This window comes from Solanum dulcamara, chromosome 6 (assembly GCF_947179165.1).
Source record: "Solanum dulcamara chromosome 6, daSolDulc1.2, whole genome shotgun sequence".
In the NCBI taxonomy this organism is placed as follows: Eukaryota; Viridiplantae; Streptophyta; class Magnoliopsida; order Solanales; family Solanaceae; genus Solanum; species Solanum dulcamara.
Genome location: NC_077242.1, coordinates 11,773,862 through 11,801,283, shown reverse-complemented (window position 1 = coordinate 11,801,283; position 27,422 = coordinate 11,773,862). Strand labels below are relative to the sequence as shown.

The following is a 27,422-nucleotide window of genomic DNA, read 5'->3' as shown; positions in this document are numbered from 1 at the left end:
CTTCAATTCCTGCAACAACAAAAAAAGGGCCTCACTCTCGGCCTTAATGTTAGTTGTTCATTTTCTCATGATTCCCAAGTTCATTTGGCAAACCTTTGGAAGTTCCCAAAATCAAGATTAAGATGTTCAATTTTATGATGCAAAGTAAAAAGAATGAATAAGTTATACGTTTTCTTCTTCAGTGTTTCACAAAGTCCCACATTGGTAGAGGGATAGGAATTTGGTCTTCTTATATGGACTTGAACAAACCTCTCCTCATGAACTAGCTTTTAGGGTTAAATTAAGCCCAGCTCTCATATCTTTACCTAACAAGAAATAATCAAGAAGTTAAAAGAAACAGTACCCATGCACCATCAACATCCAATTTTTTCTTGGTAGATCAGGTGTCAAGATGACTCTGAAATGTGCTTTACTTTATTATTTCATTTAAAATGACGAATTTATAAATTGTTATAAATATTTCTTTCTTAAATCAATGTCGTACATACATATATCTCATATTTTATTTAAATCTTCCCTTAATTTTTGGAGAAACGGTTTATGACGCATACTAAATATGTAGATGTTAGCCATTCTGTCATTTCATTTTGGCTTAAGTCATCGATAGACACTTAAAGTTGTCCACATATTTCATTTAGACATCTCAACAAGGTCTAGTACCTATTGAACATCACTACCAGCCAACATTTGAACCAGCTAAGTATTTTTTTGCCACTTTGCATTAAGTCACCAGCGCGTGTTATTAATCGCACCTGATGTGGATAAGTTGTCCATTCAACTTATCCCATGTGTATCCTACGTGTATTGAGGCTAACACGTAGAGATTAAATGGGAAAAAGCCCTAAATCGTTATCTTTAACGATTTCTCTCTCGCGACGATTCAATTCAAGCAAGGCAAGAAGAAACGCATCATCTTCAAGAATCTTCTTCGTGTAAGTTAGGATTGTGAATATTCTTAACTTAATTTTGTGTAATCATTCTTGAATTTAAGGGTTTTTAAAATCTAGGGTTAGGCTTTTTAAAATCTAGAATATTCCATCTCTTTCACACTATTTACCACCATGGTAAATCAATATATTCTGTTACTTTAATTGCTTTGTTTGATATTTTACAGGGTTCCCTAACAATTAACCATGGCGGAGATCATATTTACAAAAATTTACCATGGTGGAAGCTTATCTCAGATTTCTCCTGTCCCTACTTATGTTGGAATTTGTGAGCCAGCCCTCAGGTATATAGATAAGGATCACTTTTTCATATTGGAACTATTATATTATACTAAAGAATTGGGATATGCAACTGTTGGAGGGTTTTATTACCGAGATTTAGTGACTAAAGAATTCGACCAAATTAAATCTGACCAACATCTACTATACCTTATTAAAGACTTAAAACATGAGGACACTTTTGAAGTATATTTGTTTGTCATGTATTGAACGAACCAGTAGTTGATACTGAGGGACCAGCTGACTATCTAACTAATGATAGTATTGGTGTTGGTGAGGTTGTTAACCTAGGTGAAGAGAATGATGTTGATTCTAGTAACCTAGAAGATGTTGATGTAGATTGTGAGTTATCAGATTTCTGGAGTAGTGATTCAGATCTAGGAGATATACCTCCAGAAGATGGCTCAGATGTTGATGAGGAGTTGAGAGTTTTTAGACAAGAAAGAAGAAATAAAAAACTGGAAAAAAAGGCTGTTGAACCTGAAGAAATACCAGTTGGAGAGGCCGATGGTGTTGATAGGGGTTTTGATGATATTGGAAAAGATAAAACTAACAAATATGCAGGAAAATTAGGTGGAGATGAGGAATATCTTGATAGCTCTGACTGTTGGAGTGATGATAGTGAGGAACAACTTGAAATGGACGCTGTTAGGGGAGTAGATCTACCTTCTAGAAGGAGAAGCAAAAAAGTAAGATATGGTGAAGATTGTGAGGTGTCAATATTTGAGCTTGGGATGGTCTTTGAGGGTGCAAATCAGTTTAGGAAGGCAATTTCAGATTATGTTGTAGAGTATAGGAGGCAGTTAAAGTTGAGACCTAATGAAAGGCATAGAGTGAGGGTAAAGTGCAAAAAATACAAGTGTAAGTGGCTGTTATATGCTTCTATTGACAGGGATTCAGGTGATTTCATTGTAAAGCACTATCATCTTGTTCACAAGTGTATTCCATTAAACAAGAACAAGTTGTGTAATTCAAAGTTGATAGCTAAAAAATTTAAGGATAGAATTGTTTCTCAACCATATATAAGAATCTGGGAAATTCAAGATTTGGTAAGAAATTAGTTGGGTCTTTATGCTGGTAAGACTGTGTGTTACAGGGCTAAACAGAAGATCATGAAGAAAAATATGGGTGATTGGAATATGAAATTTGCAAGATTATATGACTATGCAGACATGATCAAGCAAATCAATCCTGAAAGCTCTTATTGGGTAAAAATTGATAAGGAAACTGAAAAAGAACCTTTTGTTTATTTTTATGTGTTCTTTCATGCATTTAAGCAAGGATGGTTGGAGGGGTGTAGGAATATAATTGGTTTTGATGGTTGTTTTCTCAAAGGAGCTTATAAAGGTGAGTTATTAGTTGTTGTTGAAAAGAATGTGAACAATCAAATGTATTCCGTTGCTTAGGCAGTTGTGGATACAGAAATAAAACATAGTTGAAGTTGGTTCATAAGGTATTTGATTGCTAATCTGAATTTAAGAACTGGTGAAGGTTTGACTGTAATGTCAGGCATGCAAAAGGTACTGTCTACAACTTCTTATTTTTTAATTTGAGATACAACTTCTTATTTTTTAGTTTCAGTTTCAACTTTACTATTTTAATTATCTTATACTATACATATTTTTGTAGGGACCTGTTCATGTCTTGATGGAGTTGTTACCAAATGTTGAGCAAAGGATGTGTGCTAGACATATATGGAGTAAGTGGCATGTGAATTGGAAAGGAGAAGAAAGAAGAAAATAATTCTGGAAATGCTCAAAGTGCAGCTTTGAAGTCAAGTTTAGAGAGAGTTCATGCCATGTCTAAACTAGGTAAGAAGGAAATAACAAAGGACTTGTTGCATTATGATCCCATTACTTGGTCTAGGGCATTTTTTCAAACTCACTCCAAATGTGATGTTGTAGAAAACAACATGTGTGAGACTTTTAATTATTGGATCTTAGCTGCTAGACATAAATCAATTATTATCATGTTAGAGGAAATTAGGAATAAAATGATGAATAGACATATAGACATGATCAAGTTTGCTGAAACATGGATAACAGACATTGCACAAATGACAAGGACAATACTGAAAGATAACAAGGAGTATTCTAATAAGTGTAAAGTTCAATGGAATGGGGTGAATGGTTTTGAAATTAGTGAGGGGGGATATTCATTTGTTGTTCACTTAGGCAAGAAATATTGTGACTGTAGGTTGTGGATGTTGATAGGTATTCCTGGCCCTCATGCTGTTTGTGCTTATTATTACTTGAATCAAGATCCTGATCAACATGTAAAGCACTGGTATAGAAAAGAAACATTTCTCAAGGCTTACAACCATATCATCCAACCTATTCCTAATATGAAGATGTGGCCTAACACTACAAATCCATCAATAGAGCCTCCAAAATCAAGAAAAAAGCCAGGCAGATATAGAAAGAACAGAAGAAAGAGAAAAGATGAGCCAAAAAAATTGATAAAATTTCAAAAAAAAGAGTGAAGATGACCTGTTTCATATGCAAGAAATTGGGCCATAACAGATCTGTCTGTACAGCAATAGTAAGCATATATTCATTCACAAAACCCGTTCACTTTTGTAAATTACCTAAAGTTTATACATCCTATTATAATTTGTATATAATTTTTTGTATTATATAGTAAGGCAAGGGGAGCACTTCTCAGCCAAGTTCTATCTATGGTGACACCACAGCTCCACCAAAAGATACTCAAACAGAAGTAAGATTAGATTAACATATTCATTATCTTTCAATTATTGTACATATTATTCATTCATATCTTCGTATTTATGTTGTATAGTCTAAAAGAGGAGGTCCTTCACACTTTACTTCTAGCACCACATATGCAAATACACAAACTTTTCAATCAAGTTCTGTTTATGGTGACACCACAGCTCCACCAAAAGACACTCAAAGAGGAGCAAGACATATTTATTTATATTTAGCTGTCTTTTATTGTACAGTTATTCATTCATATATCTTTATTTATGTTATATAGTCTAAACTGGGATGTCCTTCACAATCTACTTCCAACATAACATATGCAAATCCACAATCAAGTTAACCAAGCTCTGTTTATGGTGACACAGCAGCTGTACCAAGAGCTCCTCAAAAAAATATGCAAGTTGGGTTAGGAAGAGGATTGGAGAGAAAAAAAGCTAATGCAAGAGGTGCCCCATTTGTTAGTGAGAGAGATGATTCTTCTAGTCACAAGAGACCATAAAGCTCTGCCTTATTTGCTGCTGTTACTGGAGGAAACAAAAGGCCTATAACTGATTTTGGTGTCTACTCTAATCCTATAACTGGGACTCAAGTGCTTAATGTATGCTCATTTATGGCCGTATGTTCTTATAGAAGATATAAGTACTTTGTCTATTGTCTTAGAATTTCCTCTATTACAACCTGGTACATCAAGTGAGAGGGTTCTACATAGGCCAATAAATTTGAAGAGTGTTTCACCAATCATTATAGATATTGGTTTTAAACCATCTAAAATGGAATGGAAAAGATGCAGTTAGCACCTCACAGTTGCAACAAATGAGAGAAAACAACAAAAACAAATCTTCTTTATCGGTTGGAACCTCCAAGAAGTAGTTCATCCGGAAAGCTATTAAGATTTTGGGCTATGTTAAAGGGATGCTAAAAAGGGTCGTTGAACAATTTACTCTTACTTTAGTTTATTTTTGAACAACTTATGTTATGTATTTCTGAACAACTAGTGTCAGGTATTTTGAACAACTTGTGTTTAAGAATGCAATGCCTTTATGATTTGTTGTATCTGTGGTTTTGAACTTAATTTTGAAATATATGCAACAGTGTATTTGAATAATTTGTGTTAAAGGAGCAGTGTGTTAAGGCAGCAATGTCCTTCCTTTCTTCAAGCAATGTGTTAAGACAGCAGTGCCTTTTGTTTCAGCTGTGATTTTTAGCTAAATTTTGACATAAATGCAGCTGTATTTGAGATATATGCAATAGTGTGTTTATGCCATATATGCAATAGTGTGTTTATGCAAGACACCATTTTCCTCAAGCTAACCTTCTAAACACACTATTGCATATCAATTTGATACAAAACAAGGCCAATAAGTTCACATTCAAGCTTTGAATTTGATACAAAACAAGGCCAATCAATTCATATTCAACCTTTCAGTTTGATACAAAACAAGGCCAATCAATTCACATTCAAGATTTCAATTTCATACAAAACATAACCAGCTAATTCAACATACACCTACACTGGTCATACACTTTAAACTACTACAAGATTACACTATATTAAAGAACCATTTTATAGTTAGAGGACAAATAAGAACAAGCACAAGTCTGTTGAATTAGGCATTTGCCCGATTTCTTTGTAGTTTAACTTTCTTGAGTTTCTGATTAACTACCATCATCTTCTCTTCATAATCATTCAGTTTCAATTTCAAAGAATCCCTTTCTTCTTCAAGCTCTTTCAATTTTTTCTTTAGTCGATCAATCGAATTTTCACTATTTTTGAATTTATTCATTGAGCACGACACTCAGCACTTTCAGGCGACGGATCAATCCATCTAAAATAGCCACATCCATCATTTTCCTACAAATCATATAACAGTAATAAATAAAAAATAGCAGACAAAAATTTATATTAACTTTTCGAATACTTACCAACTTTTGAAGCTTTGCATCCAAAAAATCTACGCCTTGGATTCAATGGAGTCCTCGAAGTTTCAGACGATAATAATCACCGTAATTACATATATCGACTTCCTTGATATTCATTGAATTTTGGGACATGGCGTCAAATTATTAGAAAAGATGGATGGAGAAGACGGCTGGTGAAGAATTCAACAGAAAAAGCAAAGAAAAGATGAAGATGTGAGATTGACAATGGCAGAAATTTGGGGATTTAGGGCTTAAAATTAGAAAAGAGAAAGAAGGGACATTGATAATGGGTTTCTTTTTACATTGGAAGAGAATAAATAGCTAAAGACTAATTTTACTTTATACTGTGTCCTCACGCCTGTCTCAGTTGACTATTTTAATTTGCTATAAAGGTTATCTAGACAATAGTCGTTTCTTTTGAGTTGTAATCTATAGTTACTCATATATGGTATACATGACTGACACATTAATTTTATTTACATATATTCTTTTTTTTTTATCGAGTTGTCAGAAAAAATCATAGTTTTTTAAAATTTTCTTGCCAATGAATTCTCTTGGTATTAACGGATAGAGTTTGTTGGTTTTTGCCTTCCAAGATGAATATTATCAACAGGCTATAAACCATCGACTTATTCACGTCTTCACAATAATCTTTTATAAACATTGAAAGTCCATCGATTTTGTCCTTCGATAAACATCGTATTTTCTCTTGAGAATACTTCTCTTAGCATTCATACACAGCCTCTCATCTTCTATACTCTTGTTTGTATCTATCCTTGTCTCCCAATTAGCCCCTAACCACATAGTTGGTTCATCAAAATTTTAAAAAAGTTCTATTTAATATTTAATGACATAATCTTATAGCTACAAAAATCTACACAAATGTCATGACATGTTTAAAACTATAAATTCTAAAATTATTTCTAATTATCGTATTCAATCAAATATAATCACGTAAATGAAACAATAAGAAGGAACAAGTTGGGATAGAGAAAGTAACATGTATTATTTGGAAACAACGTAAAAAGTACTATAAATCTCCATAATTAACAACCTAAAATATTTTTAAAATATATAAAAGATTTGATGGACTCTTGAAATTCTATTTCTGCCACATAAATTGAGAACAAAGGAGTAATATATATTTTTTGACAATTAACAACTTAAAATATCTAAATTCATATTAAAATATGGTTGATTCTCCAAATTCTATGTCACATAAATTGAGATAAAGAAATAACATATATTGAAGGCGTACTAGCACAAACTCCTACATCTAGTCTAGTATATATATATATATATATATATAACAGTACTCAAAGGAGTGATTCTATCGTGGTACAAGAAGTCTAGAACCACAAAATGGAGAAAGTTTGACAGATCTCCAAGATTATTAGTGAATGGAATAATTGTTATGTCCATGCAAACACCACGGTTAGAGAATGCAACGAACACAACATAAAATAGATACTCAATCCAACAACATAAAATATATACTCGATCCAACAACATAACATAGATACCCAATCCGACTTCCCTGTAATGAGGATAAAGAATTACAACGGAAATATTTTTCAAAACTAGCATTTAACTAGCAAATTAATCTTAGTCTAATTTGATGAATTAACCTCATGTATACACAAGCCTCACACAACAGCATACGTCTCCATTGCACTCTTTCTTTCGAACAGATAACTTACCAAGCCATAATAATTGCAATGTTATTGGAACACTGTGAAAAGCTTGTATTACGAACCTCACATCTACAATGGGTTATCATTATAAAGGATATCCACTGCATGGCTTTTCTTCACGTTACATGTGATAACTTTGAACAGCCGTGCCTTGAGCAACCTTCATTCTAACGTAACAGTTTAGATAGTCTTGGAAGAATTCAAGCAAACAGGCCAGACATTTTACATCATTGCCACTTTTGGTAGAAAATAAGTAAAATCATGCTTGAACCTATAAAGTAGTGCCATTATGCTTGAGCCAGGCCCTTTTTAACAAGCATTTCATACACCTTGTCCACCTTATTCGGATCAACATTGAATAGACCATGCGCATCAGATTTTTTGGTGATGTTGCCACTAAAGATCCCCATAGAAATGGTTTGCTGCATGTTTAGATAATGAGTCGGCAGGATTCTCATCTCATCACAAAGCTTTTTTTCCTGCATTTGCAATTGTCACAAATGCAGCTTAAGATTAAAAGGATACAGCCATACACTAATAACAAAAAGTTCAAAAAATTGTTGCTTTTCTGGGGCATCAATACTGTTAGAATTGCCACATCAATACCCATTCTGGTGTATGTACAAAGTCAGATGATATCAGTCGCATGGTTAATGCTCGCAAAGAAGATTGTGGAAAAAGCAACAATATGTGACAGCAGAAACAAAAGATTCTTACAGATTCTGAGAGCAACTCAGCCCCTGAAAAGCCACTGACATCCCAAATGTCTACAGCACTTCCAACACCATGTGGTGCGGTGGTTGATGATAAGTCCTTGCAACAAGAATCCAGCATTTCAGGACCTCTAGCAACTCCTCTGGGGCTGCTGTCATGCTCCACTTTAAAGTGACCTGCTCTTTGCAAATATTTGCCACTTAGGCCACTCTGGGAGTTCTCCTTTAGTCTACGTACATTCTCTTCAGATTCCCGCGTTCTCTTTTGTTCAACATATCTTTCTGCCTCAGCTAAAGTTCGGCAACCAGCTACTCGGGCATCCTGGGTGCAGGGACTGAATATTTCAATAATAACACTAACTTGAAAACTTAATAGACGAGACTTCAGAGTTTAAATTTGTCACATATGCCAGAGGTATGTGCTTGACCCAATCTATTGGTCTTTTTGCCATATTTTATTTGCATATAGAATCTGAAATGTATCCCATGCAACAGCAACTACCTACAGCACCAATTGGGTGTGAACAAATTATTTACTAAGTGGGATGAAAACCATAGGAGATCAGGGTTCAAATACCACCATACATAAAATATACCATCTGCCAAAATTTTGGACGCCAAAGTTGCCAATAGTTATGCTGGTGGGAGGAGCAGGTAGCCAGGTACTTGATGAATAAAAGTTCAGGTGTGTTCAAGTTGGTAAAACAACACCGTTATAAAAACAAAAGAAAATGGACCACTACCTATGGTCAAGGAAACTAGTTAGCATGCATGTAGACTTACACATGATAGTAACAAAATAGGAGAAAATACGTTATAAAATTATTATACGAAATGCTTACCAAGTACAGAAACCTTTCGATTATAAGTTCTAGTGTTAGAATTTAAAAAAAAAAAAAACTTTAAATTCTTTTCATATTATTGAGTTTGTGTTTTACACATTCCCTGTATATGATTACTGAAACCTAAAGTTTTATGTGTAACAAAACATGATTACAAGCTGATAATGTTCCAATATTTGTATAAGGATTATAATCATTCAGAAATGATTCCAAAGAATCTAGAGAAGAAGATTATCATTCTGGAGGTACTCTAAAAGACTTTGCATTTAACCTGAAGGTCTCGTATTCGTTTTATCATCCGGTGCTCCTTGATTATGGTCCTAAGGAAATCATCATGCTCCTCTTTTGAACTAAAACGCATGAACACCCTGTAGCGACGGCATATGTCCTTCTCCTCCGGGATGAGGTCTTTCTCAAAAGGATCAGGATGAAGTAGTTTTCTTTCCAAAATAAAATCCTTCCTACGTTTCCTCTCATCAAGCCTGAAGAATATTAACAGATTGAAGATTTGCACAAACAAACACAAATTAAGAGTATCATGAGCCATTAGCGCATCAAAGCAACTAGCATACACAATTGCTGACCTCTACTATATAATTGTCTTCAATAGCTACATTTTCTCATGAATACATAGTTCAACAAAATGATGTACCAAAAGCACTAACTGGGATTACTCCCCTCTACAATCATGGGAAGATTATCAACCACATATTTATTGAAGACAACAGACCCAGTGGGATGTCAACATGGTATTGAACTACCTTGAATCTGAAGTCAACTGAAAATGGATACAGGCAGGAGAAACTTGCATTGAATGGCATCTATCGTTCAGACAGAAGCTGAGAAATGCATCATAAAAAGGAACAGTTAAGATTTTACAAATTGCTAGGTGGCTCAAGGTAGGATAAAGTCCATTATTCATCCAAAAGATCCCCGAGAAAACTCAAAATAGGTGGCTCTACCAGCATACATCAGTTGAATGTTGCATTCAATAAAACCACCTTAAAGTCCAGAAGTCAATTAAAATTTTCACATGTGGCAAGAAAGTTAACACTTGCAGAATCATAGTTCTCTTCTGCAATGATTCTTGCACTTGGAAGAGGGGGGAAAAAGTAAAAGAGTAACTGAGAGAGATAGCATTTAACGTTCTGTTTTTTTGCATACAACAACAACAACACAGTTCGGTGAGGATTACATACCTTTTATTGTATATACGCAATACCCGAAGTCAGTTCACGTTCAGCATTGCTATCTGTCTCTTTAAATTCCATATCAGCCAGCATCTGCTCAGCATCATTATCGTATTCGATTTCAAACTCCTCTCTCTTGGAATTATAACCACTTAATTCTGTCATAGAAGGCCCCTCATCCACCGATGTCCTAGGCTTTTTCTCTCCGACACTCCTATCTGCAGGACAACCTAAAGAGCAATAACAAAAGCCTCTTAGCATTTATCTCTCAGATCAAAAAGTTACCATGCATACTCTAAAGGAAGTATCAATAAAAACTTCATCAGCTATATTATTACAGTGTAGTTGAGAATTATCAGCATTACTGTTATCAAACTCAGTACTACAGCAATGGCATGGTCCCCCCCCCCCCCCACACACACACACACTCGAGTAGAAATTTGGAATAAGCATACACTTGCAAGACATTCTTTGCCATATTTGGTTTTCAAAATATTTATAAACAGCATCACCAGACAAGAATACTTTATAAAATTAGTACATGGATATCCGATTACTAAAGTGAAGATAAAGCAATGCTGCACAAACAGTAAGCATCACTATTTTCTGTCATTTAATGCTAGAGCAACTGATACCTTCCACTTTGATGCTATCATGATTCTCCTTACTATGAAGTAAGCTAGATGTCCTCTTTCCAGCTCCTGCTAATGTACCAGAAGGTGAAACTCCAACTGAAACCAAATCGAACATGATAGAGAAAACAAGTGAACATATGCCAACACAAACCGAAGGATATAATAACTTTTCCCACAGTTACCACTATAATTGCCTTCAATTCTGTTGCCATCTCTCCCTCTCTCCCTCTCTGTATCTACACACACACACACACACATATATATATATACCCTTTGCAGGACACTGGGGAAACTTTTGTTCTATTTTGTTGTCTCTTTTTAGAAGCCGAGCAGGGAATTGTTATAGATATAAATAAGTTAAATACGAGAGTGCTCTCTCTAATAGATTAAACTTTAAGATGAGATGATCATACATTGCAAAATAGTATCAAGCAGGCAAAGGTGTTGGGTTCGAGTATCACCGCCATCCATTATGAAAAAGAATTTCTATGTCAATTATAAGGAGCAACTTGTGCCAGAAGCTAAACTACCTGAGGCAAGTCCAGCTGAATTTTCTTCCCGTTGGTCTTCCATCCTGAAAATACATCTCCAAACATATGAGAATAGAGAAGACTACGACACTTGCATTCATTTGGAACAAACCCGAGCATACTTGATTCCTGCAGAGAATGGAGACTCTTCTGTAACAATAACTCCCCCGGGAGCAGCACATCCTAACAAGAATGAACATTCAATTAGACTAATAGACAATATGATTATGAGAATGGATGTTGATGACATTGTTAATTAAATAAAAAACTGCTCTCCCTAATAGCTTTAGGTGAGATGATCGCACACTTCAACATGGTATCAGTTGTGAGAAATATTGGAGAAGAATATTATTGAATTTGATTATCTACATTGACACGCTATTTATAGACAATACATTACAATCCTTTTCCAAGTAGGATTCTATATACTATTCATATTCCTATTCCTATTCTAAGTAGGATTGTTAGTATACATTATTCTTGTTCCTATTCCTATTCTAAAATCCTCTCAAGCTGGTGCATACAAGTCATATGTACCTAGCTTGTTACAAATGTGAGTAATACGAGGACCAATGAGGGGCTTGGTGAGATATCTACAAGTTGTATCACTTGACTTCACAAAATCGACAGTCAATCTCAATGTGCTTGGTCTTCTCATGAAATAATAGATTTGATACATAATGTCAATAAAAACACAGAGCGATAAATTCCTCAATTACAGTGTTGAACTTCTCAAACCAAGCTTGAGGAGATTGTTTTCGATCATAAAGTGACTTACACAATCGACATACAAGGCTACCAGACTCCCCTCGAGCAATAAAATCAGGTGGTTGCTCCATATAGACTTCTTCCTCGAATCACCGTGGAGAAAAACATTCTTAATGTCCAACTAATTAAAAGGCCAATGGAGAACGACAATAATGTATAGAAAAAGGCAGACATATGTTACTTTAGCCACGATAGAGAAATAATCACTGTAATCCAGTCCAAATATCTGAGTATACCTACTTTTTTTTCTTTTTTTTGGCAAAAGTAAATCTAAAACAAGAAAAAACACTGCGGGAAAACCCAAATCTGTCGAAAACAATGCAATGGTCACTAGAAAGTGCTCGAAATCTAAGTACAAAATATGTGGATCGTCTCGAAATCAAGAGATGAGTAGATCTCAAACAAGAAATTCACAGTAAAACTGGTCAGAACATGCTCTTGCACCGAATTACTAGATTTGATGGTTGAAAGTGGTCACAATCTGAGAAGTAAAATTATATGGATAGGGTCGAAATGATGGCATGACCCTACTGAGAAAGAGAATTATATGGGTTGGGTCAGAATGATGGCACGACCTATGCAAATCAGATTTGAGTCACCGAAAAGATGCATGAAACTATGCAAATCAAATCTGGGGAGCCACCGAAAAGACACACAGTGCAATGCAACTCAGCTATGAGAAAGTAGTTCGGTAAAATCCACGGTACTACGCAAATTAGCTATGAGAAGAGTTCGGAGAGATGTATGGTGCTACGCAAATCGGATATGAGAAAGTAGTCACTGGAAAGATGCACAACGCTACGCAAATTAGATATGAGAGATTCGTCATCAAAAAGATGGCACGGTGCTACAAAAATTAAATATGTAAAAGTAGTTATCAGAAAGATGACACGGTGCTACACAAATTACATATAAAAAGTAGTCACCGAAAAGATGGCATGGTGCTATACAAACACTGATGGATATGGGGTTGACACAAAACAATCCTAGAAAGTCACCAAAAATTGACACACGATGACCTGTCTGACTAAGTTTTCATCCTCTGAATATGGGGTTCATGCATATATCATTGGTCTTAGTTTTGTTAACATAATCATTCGCCAGACGGGCAGCATATATGTGTAATAGCCACCCGCCGGCAGGGAAAACTCTTTGATTCTCTACCAAGATCGTAGAGGCTCTGATACCATAGCATATATGTGTAATAGTCGCCCGCCGGCAGGGAAAACTCTTTGATTCTCTACCAAGATTGTAGAGGCTCTGATAACATGTGAGAAATATTGGAGAAGAATATTATTGAATTTTTGTATCTACGTTATTACATTGACATCCTCTTTATAGACACTACATTAGACTCCTTTTCCAACTAGGACACTTTTACAATCCTTTTCCAAGTAGGATTCTATATACTATTCCAATTCTAATTAGGATTGTATATATTATTTTTGTTTCTATTCATATTCTAACATCAGTCATCAAAGAAGGCGGAGATCCTGAATTTGAGTCTCACTACCACCCATTATAAAAAAGAATTTCCACATGTTTGGCCTATGAAAAAGAATCAGGCTTAATGAATAATGCCTACACATGGGGGCATTGTTGAATACATAGTTAATGAAATAAAAGTGTGCTTTCTCTAATAACTTAATCTTTTAGATGTGATACTCACACACTTCAACATGGTGGATATGCTTGTACTTCTTCCGACACCATTATTACTCAATTATCAAATGATGATATCTTTTAACTACTAACGAAGCATGAGCAGACAGGCCTATGAAAGAAAGCGGAAACCAGACATTTCTGGCTATTACCCTTTTATGTTTTTCTTTTGATCCCTTTTGAAGAGCGTGGGATACAAATGATTTTGGTCTGCTACATAATTTTTATTGATCCAATGAAAAAGGAAAATGCAGGGGTCCCAGAAAGACATGCCAAAATTCTGTTTATAACCCAATACAGATCAATTTCTCGACTAATGGCCAAACCAGCCAATTGAAGTAAACGCCGGCCTGTCCCACGTGAGGTTGGGAAGAGCATAGCTTGATTGTGTTATGAAGTGAACACAGTAAAAACTGAGGCAAAACCATCCCAAATCAGAGATTAAGCTTAAGACATTTAAAAAAATAAATTGAAAATACGATAAAGAAAAGCTCTTCAGTCACCTTGATCCTTGGCCATGGCAAGAAGTTCCTCTCTGTTCTTTCCCGTAACGTGAGACATGTCCTAGAGAAATATAGTGTGCCGATTCAGCTTTTCATAATAAAGCACTTGATGTAATGCTGTACTGTGTTAGGCTGTTAGGCAGATTACTCACCGGAAGCGGAAAACAAGGAGAACTAATATATGTGGACTTATAGTGGTCAATACACTGCAATTTACTCTTTGTTCCAACATGTTCGGCAACCTCAGCCCAGTTTGCCAATCCGTACATTTCCAGACCCTGCAAAAGAAAAAGAGGACAGGCGATAAACTAAAGCCAACAGAACTTCAATCCTCCCAGAATTATGAATAAGATCAAGATCGCTAGGATATATTTAAGAGAACTTGTTAACAAACAATAGAGTAGAGAAATAAGTGATGATTGAAATATTTAAGCACAAGCAAAAAGATGGAAGACTACCTCTAGAAGTAACATTTCCTCATCTGCAGTCCAGTCAGCACATATGAGAGGAAATGACAGGTTATCCTGTTCATAGAAGAAAACCATGAAGACATATCCCAGACATATATATCTATAAAAAGTGAGAGCTTATAAAAAGGGAGAGAACATAACTAAACAAAGTAAACAGCATAACAGAGCCAGAACTCCTCCCTCAAATGTAAACATATGAGAAAAATGCTTTATTAGATCATTGATCAGCTAAGATGGGAAGTGAATATCCATTGTACATACGACCACCTATTATTCCCATCATTTGTAATTAAGCATAATTATAATTCACTCATGAGTAACAGCTGCATAAAAACCCTGTCCCCAATTTTATGTTTGACAAGTTCAACAAAGTAAACATCCCATTCTCTATTGCCTAGCATCCACATAAAAAGGCGTGAACTTCAATTCTACCTCTCTAGATATAGTATCAAATATCAACATGAGCCTCCAACTTACTTGAATCACGTGAAAATCATCTCCCACACATAAGCATCTCATCATTGCAATTAGAACAACCTTCTTTCAAGAGCATAATCATTTCTATCTATTATCTTCCATCTCATTAGGGATTGTGGTTCACATGAACCCATGGTCTCTCCTCAAATTAGGCATCTTATGTACATATTTCCTATAATTGATCTAATATTGTTTGCTAGCATCCATGCTCCAAAACGGTTGGATGGTGCACTTGGTTGAATGCTACGTTATTTATTTGAAGGAATACAGATCAATTCCCACTTACGACATTCTTTTTTCTCCTTTCATTAGTGGTGCACCAATGTTCTAGAAATTCTAGATCTGCCTCTGCGTCTCATTATGAATCCAACTTAGCTTCACTATAGGTAACTAGTAGACTGTTTGGCCAAGATTCTCCATGGAAAAAAGTGATTTCTAAAAAAAAAACTTTTTTCAAAGTTGAGTGGTTTGGCCAAGCTTTCAGAGGAATAAAAAGTGATTTTGAGTACGAGAAAAAGTTGTTTTTGAGAAGCTGAAAAAAGGTTTCCTTCCAAAAGTAATTTTAAAAAAACACTTTTGAGAAAATACACTTAGGAACGCTATTTAAAACTTTGGTCAAACACTAACTGCTACTTAAAAGTGTTTCTCAAATGGATTGGCTAACACAAATAGCTTCTCACAAAAGTACTTTTTTTAAAGTAGTTTTGAAACAAACATTTTTTAAAATAAGCTAATTTTAGAAGTTTGACCATACAAGCTACTCCCTCCGTTCCTTTTCAATTGTCATGTATATTAAAAATACTTGTTCCAAAATAGTTTTCAAATAAACCATCAAGAGAGAATTAATTGTTTTCCAACTTTGCCCTTAGCATAAGTTATTCTAGAACTAAGATGCACGTAAATAGATAAAGAATAAGGAATTAATAAGGGATAAAATAGTCAAACTACACTACAGTTACCATACTTTCATACTTTCAATTAGATGAAGTCACTAACCATAACCCTGTACAGATGATTGCTTTTGTGAGGCTGAACTTCTGCTCCAACAGAAAAGCATTCCACACAAAGATCAAAGTCCGCGCAGACAACACATTTGATTCGAATCCTTCCAGATAAGTCTTTATTGCAATAATTGCAATGGTACAAAGCCTTTTTCCCTTAAGTCAATATTTGGCCTTCATAAACAGAAACAAGAGAAATTATAAGGTTCAATTTAAAACAGGAAAACTTTCAGGATTAGCATCTGAGTAGAACACCAGACATAAATAACAAAGTTCCAGAAGTTGGAGTAGTTATAATGCATGTCCATGTCGTAGGAGCACACATACAATGAGACTCATAAATTATTCTTTTTTCTGTTTCGCCATGAACAAGATTAAGAAATATGAAACAAGAAATAGAAGGTAAAAATAGATTTTTGTTCCACCAACATGGTACAAGCTGTGATGAATAAAGAATTATGTACTTCCTCTTCATGTGCAATCTGACTCTGTAGCATATATGAGAGGAGATAAGTTAAATAGTCTTATTTATTTATGATAAAGAGTTAAAACTAAAATAATTTAACGTTTATAGGAGAAACATGTTTGGTCATATGTTGAATCTTGATCTTTGAGAGAAAAATAAAGTAAAAAGTTATATTGGAAAGACAAAAAGGGGAGTCCCCATGAATGAAAATGTTGTGTCGTACAAGATGTAGCAGAACTTCCCGTGAGAATATAAAAAGGGGTTTCTTTAAACTGAGGGGAGATCTCAAGGGAAAATAGCATTGCAGGGATCCTGCTTCTTGTAAATGATTTTCATTCCCAAGGGTGCAATTACCCCATGTAAAACATCATACCAGTCGCTGCAGTATCAAAATTCTCCACATTTGGTGCTGCCTTTTTTCTCTTAGACCTACCAAAGAATTAAAGGGACAAGGAAAATATAAGTTACCAGATCAGGCCAATAAATAATGGAATCAAATTTGATATAGTTCCACATGAAGCAATGATAAATATGGAACTATGTTTACAGACACATATCCATACAAAACTTCATTTTATTTTATAACCATGGTGTCTGGGCAGCTTGCGCGCCACTAGCACAAGTCCTAGGTAACTCTGTCCACCAATGTTGTGCTTTTTTTTAACTCCATTGAGATTTGAACCTCAGACCTTGTGGTTCTCAACCCACTTCATTAAACACTAGGCTACACCCTTGGTTGCAATATCCATACAGGATATATAATGCAAGAAAATACATACTTTGTCTATGAAGTCGTGAAAATTAATGTTCGAGATCAAAAGGTAAGGATCTATCTCTGAGTAATAGCTTCACCATTGCTGCTCTTTAATAAAAAGCCCTAAAGAAGGTGTTAACTAAAGCAGGGCTGCAGGAGAAGAAAAGGAGAACAGAAAATAAAAAAAGGGAATTCACTGTAGCTAGCTTAACTTTTTACACATAAAACCATGAGATGTTAATAACACTAATTCAAGTTGAAAAAGGCATGTCTATCTCATTAAATTCCTCTGTTCTAACAACTATGATCGCATTGGCAAGCAAATCACGAGACTATCATCTCAAGAACACGCAGTTCCAATAGCAGTTAATATACGCTTTTAGATCACAAAACCAACCAAAAATGGAAGGAAATCCAAAAAGTCCTCATAGAAATTACATTATCGATCAAGGAGCTTTCTATTCGACTCATCTAGATATGAGGAAATTTATACTTGATTCTTCTGTTGAGTTGATACATCCTATGTAGTTTTAGTAAGATACTTCTCACATTACAGAGATTAAGAAAAAAATTCACCTTCTTCCATCGTATTCTCTTCTCTTTTTTTTAGATCGCCTTCCTTTGTATTCCAGATCAAAACTTGCAACTCAACATCTCTTTTCTCCTAATATAATCAGTATATAATTGTACTGCAATGACAAAACTAGCTCATGAAACCCTAACCTGCCAAAGTTAGGGTGGGACATTGAGTTGCTCATTTATTAGCTCAGCTCATTTTAGCCTAATACATTTCAACCTAAATTGACCCTATGAGAAACTTTGTCAAAATATGTTTAAAGAGACATTTTTTGATTTGATATGTTATATATAATCATAATAAGAAAAAAAATTAATTAGGTACTTAACGAATTGTAAAAGAATAAACAAAGAAATTAAAACTTAGTAAGAACTAGGTGAGTTCGGGTTATGAACAGTCTTTCCCAACGTTTCAATTGAGTAGACATCAAACGAGAATGAACTCTGAATCCGGCCGCGAGAGCGGTACCAAATCGAGGCAAACTCTGAATACTAGATATGACCTCAAAATAACAAAGGTCAAGACTTTTGGAAGGTTTGGAACCCTCGATTCATCCGACTCAACCAGAAAAATAGAACAAGATGAAGGAATATCCGTCTTTCTGTTAAACAGGATGGATTGAACTCAGAATTCATTTGAAATGCCAACAGGCGTCTATTATATTGAATTTACCCGATAGTCCCCATTTTGGGAACGTCCAGTGCCAAAGTCACTGAATGGGTAACTTTTTAGCACAACTCATCCCAGCCCAAGTAATAATAACCTACTCATTTATTAACTCATCCCACTTTAATCCGCCTAAATTCAACTCAACCAGCTTATTTGACACCCCTAAATATTACTACTATTCAATAATGCTCTATCATAAGTGATTGATCGAACAAATTCAAATTAGGACTCTTGAATCTTCGCTCGTTTTTCATTGTATCTCCAACTCTTCTCTTCTCCTTCTTCTTCTTTTTTTAAAGGGTAACTTGTGTGTATTAATAGACAAAACATTACATAGATAGTCCTGAAACCATATTTACAAAAGTGCTTCAGGTATACAAAAACAACCATCTTAAATGCTACTCAGAACATCAATTATATCAGCAGAATCTTCTGAGTAGGTCTGTTTACCCCAAAAACACAGAAGCAAAAGACAATTCAACTTTATCTTCTGCAAAGAATTTTTCACATTATCAAAACATCTGGAATTTCTTTCTTTCCCAATTGTCCACAAAATGCTTGTTGGAACAATTCTCCATCTATCCGTGTCTATTGCCTGAGAACCTCCTTCCTCCTAACTACGTAGAACGTCAATAATCCTTCCAGGCATTATCCAAGATATTCCCCTAAGGTTGTTGAACATTCTCCAGAGTCGTTCTGTGATTTTGCAATGTAGAAATAGATGATTAACTGTCTCTGCTATCTCACCACAAAGAAAACATCTTGAGCATAAGGCGAACTTTCTTTTTGTCAGATTCTCTTAGTAAGAACAACCTCTCTAGCCAGAAGCAGGGCAAAACAAGAAACTTTATATAGAATTTTAATCTTCCAAATGTGCTTCCATAACCAATTCACAACCTGTTGGTTGGTCTGATTTAGTAACTTATAGGCACTACCCACCCTAAAAGAGCCACAGCCATGTCCCAACCACCTTAAACTATTAGAACCCCCGTAGGCCACTGAAGAGTTCCTACACCTGGTAAAACTATCTTACCCTCTGAATCTCCCAATCCTTGAACAATCTTCTAAAGATAAGATCTCATCATTGGTCTGTTTTAAGTTCTGCAGTAGTCTTGTGTTGATGAAGTACTAAACCAAATAAATCAGGAAAATTCTCCTATAAACTACCACTCCCACGCCAGTTGCTACTCCAGATGCTAACTCTATAAGGTGTGTTTACTTCTTTGGTCCTCCATTTATCTTCCTCCTATACGTTGCAATACTCTTCCCCAAAGATGTTGATTTTCTTCAGTGAATCTCTATAACCACCTCATTTTATGAGCTTTCTTTTGAAATTCCAGATTTCTTATACCCAGTCCTCGTTTTTTGGTAGTGATAAAGGTACTACTTAACCAAGTAAAAACCTCTCTTTTTCTTGTTTCCTTTCCATAAAAATGACCTAATTTTATCAAGTTTGTTGATAACCCCTATCAATATTGGGAACAATGGCATCATGTATGTTGGAAGTGCATCTAACACTAGGTTAATAAGAGTGAGTCTACCACACAAAGACATGTAAGTGACTTCCATCTAGTTAGCTTCTTTTCACATTTTTCTATAACACTGTTCCAGATCACCTTTGACTTTGATTTAGCTCCTAATAGCATTTAGTTGCTCCCCATTAGCATCACAGAAGATTAGGGTGTCGTCAGTGTATTGCAGATAAGTGATTTCCAGACTGCTATTGCCATTCGTGCCTAACTCAAAGCCTTTTATCCAACCACGAGTGTTTGTCTTAATCATATTGCTAAGACCTTCCATAGCCAAATAAACAGAAAGGGAGACATGGGTCATCTTGTGTCACGCCCCGGGAGGGTACCTGGTCCAGTCACACTTTCATTCAATCACATTCACTCATTGGAGGACTCGATCATAAGCACACTATTCATATTATAAGGGCCGAAGGCCAAACACTATCAACTCATCAAAACAAGTATAATAAAAACTATTCAATATAACAATCCAACCTTCCACACTCTGGTCTATGAAGCCTCTATAAACATCTAGGAGGTGCCAATGACAAGCTCATGGCTACCAACAAGCAAGATAAAGAAAGCCAACAAAACGGTAAAGAAAGTCTGGCATCCTCCAGAAACTAGGAGGGCTCACCAAGTAGCTGGATGTGTGTAGATCTTCAACGGTGCGCCGGTTGATGATCTCTGGTACCTGTCTCTGCATCATGAAACAATGCAGGCCAAATGGCGTCAGTACGTGGAATGTACGAGTATGTAAAATGGCCAAATAAAACAACGTCAGAAAAGGATCAACCAACTCGGAAATCTCAACTCATTAATAAGTAACAACTCACTCAAGTGTCCTAAGTCTAACAAGAAATGGTTCAGACGGGACCAAATCATATGCCACTCAACTCAACCGACTCGGAGTACTATCAAGACCTAAATGGGAGTTTCTCTTATCCGACAACCATCACTTATGATCCAGTGATAGTACAACAATCAGACGTTGTTGCCACGTCCGTCCATACCTTGTCAGGGCATGAACGCCTCCCTAATTATAGATTCCATCATTAGTCAAGTCCTACCATTTAAGGACAATAAAATGGGAAACATCCGACTTTAACGGTTCAATCTCACGGGAAGCATCCGACTCTAACAGTTCCATCCCTACCTACGTTGGCGACGTAGTTTCTGCGGTTCGAGTATGGACTATACTCTTACCTGCTTCGGTGCTCGATACTCCTTCCATGACTCCATGCTCATAAGACTCTATCCAATCATCTCAAACAAGCCTTCACGGCTAGTTTCATTTAGAACCTTGCTGACTCATCAACTCTATCCTCAATTCAACTCAATCGAGTCATAATGGCAAGTCTCATTTAGGACCTTGTCCACTCGTCAATTCTATCCTCCAATCAACTCAATTAAGCCTAAATTAGATATGCATTTATAACATCCCACAACATAACAAACCATTCCTCTCCTCATTTGTCACCTCCTTAGGACTCATCACAACTCTAAGAATTTTAAACCAACAATTCAAGAGGAATAACACATTTAAGGAAATTGACATATTCAACATAATCACATGATTAAGGAAATCAACAAAGCATATTAACAACCCATCTCCATCAACTCATGCTAACATGAAGATTTTAGGGATTTCTTAGCTCAACAACATCAACATAATAAGAATCAAACAAATAGAAGGCAAGACTCATTTGAACATAAACCTATCAAGAAACTCTATTTTTATGGACATTTAACCTCAAAGAAAGTATAGGGCACATGGGTGGACTCAACCCATGCTTTGTATAGCCTTACATACCTTAGAATAGATTCTTGAAGAAACCTTGTTGTTGGGTCTTCAATGGCAACTTGAAGTCTTGAAGCTCTTGGAGGCAAATCTTGTTGGAGAAGGATTTGGAGAAGAAGAAGAGGAGAGGAAAATTTTCTAGGGCTTTTAGAGAGAGAGTGAGGGATTGAAAATGGTCCCAAAACGTGTTAAGGCTGATACATATATAATTTGGACAATTCCCAAATTGACCTTTCTTCAAAAATCTGGAAAATAGGCCAAAAATACCCTTGGCGCGATAGTGGCACGTCGCGACACTACAGCGCCAAGTCGAATAGGCTAAAAACCTGCACATCTTTTAGTGGCGCATCGCACCAAGGATCAAACTACTGAGGCTTGTTCCTGGCGCGATAGTGGCACGTCGCGCCCTTACAGCGCCAAGCCCAAGTTTTCTGGGTTTTGGAAAATAGGCTTGAAAACCCTGCACACCTCGTAGTGGCGCACCGCGCCAGGGACCAAACTACTGAGGCTTGTTCTTGGCGCGATAGGAGCGCATCGCACCACTGCGGCGCCAAGCCCAGATTTCCAGCAGTTGCATCCCAGGCCTGAAATTCCTGCCGTGCTAGTTCGTCTTAGGATCGTCATATCTTTTGACTCCGAACTCCAACAATTACATTCTTGGTGGCGTTGGAAAGAAGATTCGATGACCTTTAATTTAATAGGTCGTGGGCCACCCAGATTGTCGTCTTTCAAAAGATAGGGTCGTTAGAAGTCGACCCCTTATACGAGCTCATCCTAAAACTTAGCCACGACGAATCTTTTGGACTTTGCTTGGGTCTAAGGGTCCCTCATGACCCCACATCACCTCTAACACTCTTTAGTTACTTAGAAACTCATCCTAACTTATGCATATGCTTCACAATAAATGAGTTTGACTCTACACGTATACAAGAAAGGTCTGAATCTTAGGGAAAAATTTTGGAGGGTGTTACATCTTGTCTAAGACATATATGAGCTCCGACAAATCCAGTAGGGGAACCATTGATAAGGACAAAAAAAGTCACAGTTGAAATGCAATGTTTGATCTAATTAATTCATTTAGAACCAAAACCCATCCTTTGAAGCATACTCAGTAGGAAATTCCAGCTGAAATGATCATATACCTTTGCAATATCAAGTTTGCAAAGGACTCCAGGTTTTTTAAGTATGATCCTAGAGTGAACGGCTTTATTGACCACCAAGACAGCATGCATGGTTTGTCTTCCTTTTATGAAAGTCATTTGTTGAGAATCCACAAGTTTAGCTACCACCCCTTTTAATCGCTCTGGTAGTACCCTTGCAAACAACTTATAAACACTACCTACCAAACAGATAGGCCTGAAATCTCTCAATTCATTGGCACCTTTATTCTTAGGAATTAAGGCTATGAAAATTGCATGAAAGCTTCTCTCAAAGATTTTGATGTTGTGGAAATTATGAAAAGCTTCCATAACTCATGCTTTTTCAGTCTTCAATACTTTTTTTAATTTAAAAGTGGGGCAAAGGTGCCCATTTATTAAAAAAGAGATCAACAACTATATACACGGATCAGGCCCAAAAGTGGCCAAATCCAAAAGAAATAAAACACAAAAGGAAAGTCTCAAATAGGAAATGAAAACTAAATAGAAAAAGAACCGAAGCTTCAAATTGCATCGGGCATCCATGGAGATGTCTAGAAGCTCGTCTCAAGCGTGATGTCATCGACCATTCATGCACAAATTAACATCAGGGTAAGACTCCACTACTGTTGGATGCAATCTGACCCTGGAGCTTCGTCTGTAGCTCACAACTTCAGATATCTCAAAACCTCTTGTTCATGAAACTTGTCTTGCATCTTCTCCCTTTCCTCTTCTGTTATGACGAAACAAGTACCAAAACTACAGGAAGGTCTCTAACTGGACAGCTGTGGCAGCTTTTTTTTACTTGGTCGGACTAAGATGGTCTATGCCAACAACAAGTTGTGAGTTATTGAAGTGCTGGAACTATAATGGTGGTGCAGTGAGACAAAAGAAGTGGTGGAAACTTGTCCCAGCTTATATATGGTGGACAATTTGGAAGGAGGGGAACTATAGAATTTTTGAAGACAAAATCAACTTTGTGTAGAAAGCCAAGATGAATAGTATTCTTTTGTTTTATTTTGGTGTAAATAAAACTATTTAGAGAAGACTAAATCAGTAGTTCATATGATAGGTTCCTTGTGAAGCAGTAGTCCTAAGCATGGTTGGGTTTTTGTATTTGTATATAGCACTGTTATGATGCAGATCTAACATATATATATATACATATATATATATATATATATAAATATATATATATACACATATATATTACCAATTTGTTGTGGTCCACCTTCTTACAGCTACCAAAGTTAGTCTTTCAAAACTCTCCTTGTCAAAGTGCCAGTATACATCTCCTAAGTAAACCATCATCCTTAGCTTCGTGAGAGTCAATAATGTTAATACTCCTTGCTTTGCTGCTAACATCACCCTCTCAAAGGCTTTTTGTTTGCCATTTACTCTCTTTAACTACTTTGGCATAGGGGTAACTGGCTTTCGTGAGTCTGTGAGATTCTATTTTATCCGGGTAAGAGGTTGATTGAGTGAACCTCACCTATCTTAAATTCAATGTCCAGCCACCCTACATTAATGGTTGCTTGAGGAATAATTAATGCCAATCTCCCATCTCCATTTAAAGCCGAAATGCTCATATATTTGCCTTGAGCATTAAATTTTTTAGTTTTGAAATATTTTGTGCTCGAATCTTTAGTTTTCCATCTCCTGAAAATATTCCTCTTGTCTTTAAAAGCCTCTTTGAGGGTATGACAGATCCAGTCCATGATTTTCTTGATCGTGGATACGCATCCCATCATATTCCAACTCCTCTCAACCCATTCATACCATGTTGAGCCATCTGAGTTCCACTTGGTGATGTCAAAAGACTTAAATCCCGCATTAAAATAAATTATGTTTTCCCCCGTGTCCGAGAAAGACGCCTAGGAAACACGAAGATAGAAAAGGTGGTTATGAAGCTAGCACAGATTGTGTTAGCTAAGGGGATAGAAGAGAAAGGAATAGATTCCGATGAAGTATTCACTGGAAAAGGTGCTCTACAATCCTAGAAATTAGAAGAGAGAAATGTCGTGGGATGTGCCTGGGAGCATTCTTTTCTCGTTGCACAACATAACAGATCTCCAACTCTTCTCTTGTATAATCTAACAAGATTCACTTTCTTCCTTAATTTTTTTCCTTAATTTATACTCTTACAATAAATAATGGTGTTGCTTTCTAAGGCTATAACTTGAAAGTTCAAACATCGCGCGAAAAAGCTGAACTAGGGTAAATTTATATTTTACCCTTCAAATATTTGAAAATACCTAAATAATTATGCTTCCCCTTAATTCATACTCCTTTTATACCTTTTTCACATATAACTTTCTCCCATACCCCTTAATTCATCCGCAACTGCTGAATTTCAACTAATTAAAGCAACCCCATCAGTGTTTTCAACTCTAAATTAACAACAACAACAACAAAAAGTATATATATATGTGCAGAACCCAAACACTTGGAAACAATAAAAAAATCACGAATAAAGTAAAAAAAAAATTGTTAATGAAATGTAGTAAGCATCGAATAGCTTAACTGACCTCTGGGTTGGATCATCATCGGTGGATTGATGAACAGCCCGAGAAGGACCCATCTTTTCCGAATTGGAGCTTCGAATTTGAAACTGCTGCAAAGACACAAGTGCGGCTTCCTCGATTTGAGGAATAAACTATTAAGCCATTTTATACTAATACTCACCAACGCGAAGCATCCCTGTGTGTTCCAAATCTCCCAACATAATCTCTCTGTCTCTTTCTTCGTTCAAGAGCTTATGGAAGTACGACTGCCATCTCTGTTTAATGAGGGTCTCTTCTACCAATACTTTTCCATGTTCGTCCTTAATGCACTTCACTTGATCCACATCGCGTGCCCTTTGCTCCCGCATCCTGGCTAGCTTGAACAATTTCCTATCCCCGCCTTTTTTCTTCTAGTTCAGCATAAAGGCGTTCAAAAGCTGTCGTTTTTGCTGTCGAAACCGCCGACTTTGCCTCCTTCCTCGCTATCTTATAAAGTTCCCTATTCGTCCACTTCTCCACCTCATCCTTGCTTTTTATCAGCTTCGCATACGCTATCTTCTTCGCTTCCACCTTCCCTTGCACTTCTCCATTCCACCACCAGTCCCCTCGGTGCCGGCCACGGCTATCTGTCGAGACTCCCAACACTTCCCTTGCTACAACCCTAATACAACTAGCCGTCCTATCCCACATAGTGTTCGCATCCCCACTACTATCCTAGGCCCTCATATCCTTCAATTTCTCCCCCATCTCCAGGGCGCTAGTCGTGGTCAAACTCTCCCATCTAATCCTAGGTCGGTCATTCCCGATCCTCTTCTTTCTCGTCATCTTGATCCCTAAATCCATCACCAAGAGCTTATGTCGGGACGTATGGTTGTCGATCGGAATGACCTTACAGTCTTTGCACAGACCTTTACCATCCTTCCTAAGGAGTAAAAAGTCTATCTGGGTCTTAGCCACCGCACTCCAGAAGGTTATCAAGTGATCCTCCTTTTTAGGGAAACTCGAATTGGCTATCACCAACCCAAAAGCTCTTGCAAAATCCAACAATGAGACTCTTCCTCCATTTCTGACCCCGAAGCCGAAGCCTCCATGCACATCATCATACCCTCCCGAAGTAGACCCGATGTGCCCATTGAAATCCCCTCCCATGAAAAGCTTCTCAGTAGATGGTATGCCTCCCACAAACTCGTCCAAATCCTTCCAAAAATGCCTCTTATCCTCCTCGTTTAAGCCTGCTTGCGGCGCATAAGCGCTAATAATGTTCAACGTGTTCCCTTCAACGACCACCTTAATCGACATCATCCTATCATTGGATCTCCTAACCTCCACCACCCGATTCCTTAAGTTAATGTCTACTAAAATGCCTACCTCATTCCTATTCTTCGATCTATCAGAGAACCAAAGCTTATACCCGTCTACCTCCTTAGCATTAGAACCTACCCATTTGGTCTCTTGTACACACGCTATATTAATCTTTTTCTTCTTTAGGATATTAACTAGCTCTATGGATTTTCCCGTCAATGTCCCAATGTTCCAAGAGCCTATTCTCATTCTAGATGCTCATTTAACCCACTTACCCCTCCTAATCCTCGTCCCCGTCCCCGTCCCCGTCTCCGTCCCTGAGTGAGAACATGACCCTAGTCTACCATC

The 27,422-nt window shown here is 36.6% G+C and overlaps 2 long non-coding RNA genes and 1 pseudogene across 5 annotated transcripts; 1 reads left to right on the top strand and 2 right to left on the bottom strand.

Annotated features, from left to right (window-relative positions):
• Window positions 1-852: 852 nt before the first annotated feature.
• Window positions 853-5,106, top strand: LOC129891978 (uncharacterized). 4 transcript variants are annotated; one of them, XR_008767249.1, is made up of 6 exons: window positions 853-932; window positions 1,115-1,231; window positions 2,856-3,037; window positions 3,423-3,767; window positions 3,867-3,944; window positions 4,318-5,106. It is a non-coding gene; the product is annotated as an uncharacterized LOC129891978 (long non-coding RNA). The 4 variants fall into 4 exon arrangements; XR_008767248.1 differs by lacking the exons at window positions 853-932; window positions 1,115-1,231 and adding an exon at window positions 1,238-2,746 and having other exon boundaries at window positions 3,440-3,767; XR_008767246.1 differs by lacking the exons at window positions 853-932; window positions 1,115-1,231 and adding an exon at window positions 1,238-2,746.
• A 250-nt stretch (window positions 5,107-5,356) lies between these two features.
• LOC129891979 (uncharacterized) lies at window positions 5,357-6,198 on the bottom strand. Its single transcript, XR_008767250.1, has 2 exons — window positions 5,873-6,198; window positions 5,357-5,801 (listed from the first exon to the last, which is right to left on the bottom strand). It is a non-coding gene; the product is annotated as an uncharacterized LOC129891979 (long non-coding RNA).
• A 1,067-nt stretch (window positions 6,199-7,265) lies between these two features.
• On the bottom strand, window positions 7,266-25,920 carry LOC129892287 (transcriptional adapter ADA2-like; annotated as a pseudogene).
• Between the last annotated feature and the right edge of the window lie 1,502 nt (window positions 25,921-27,422).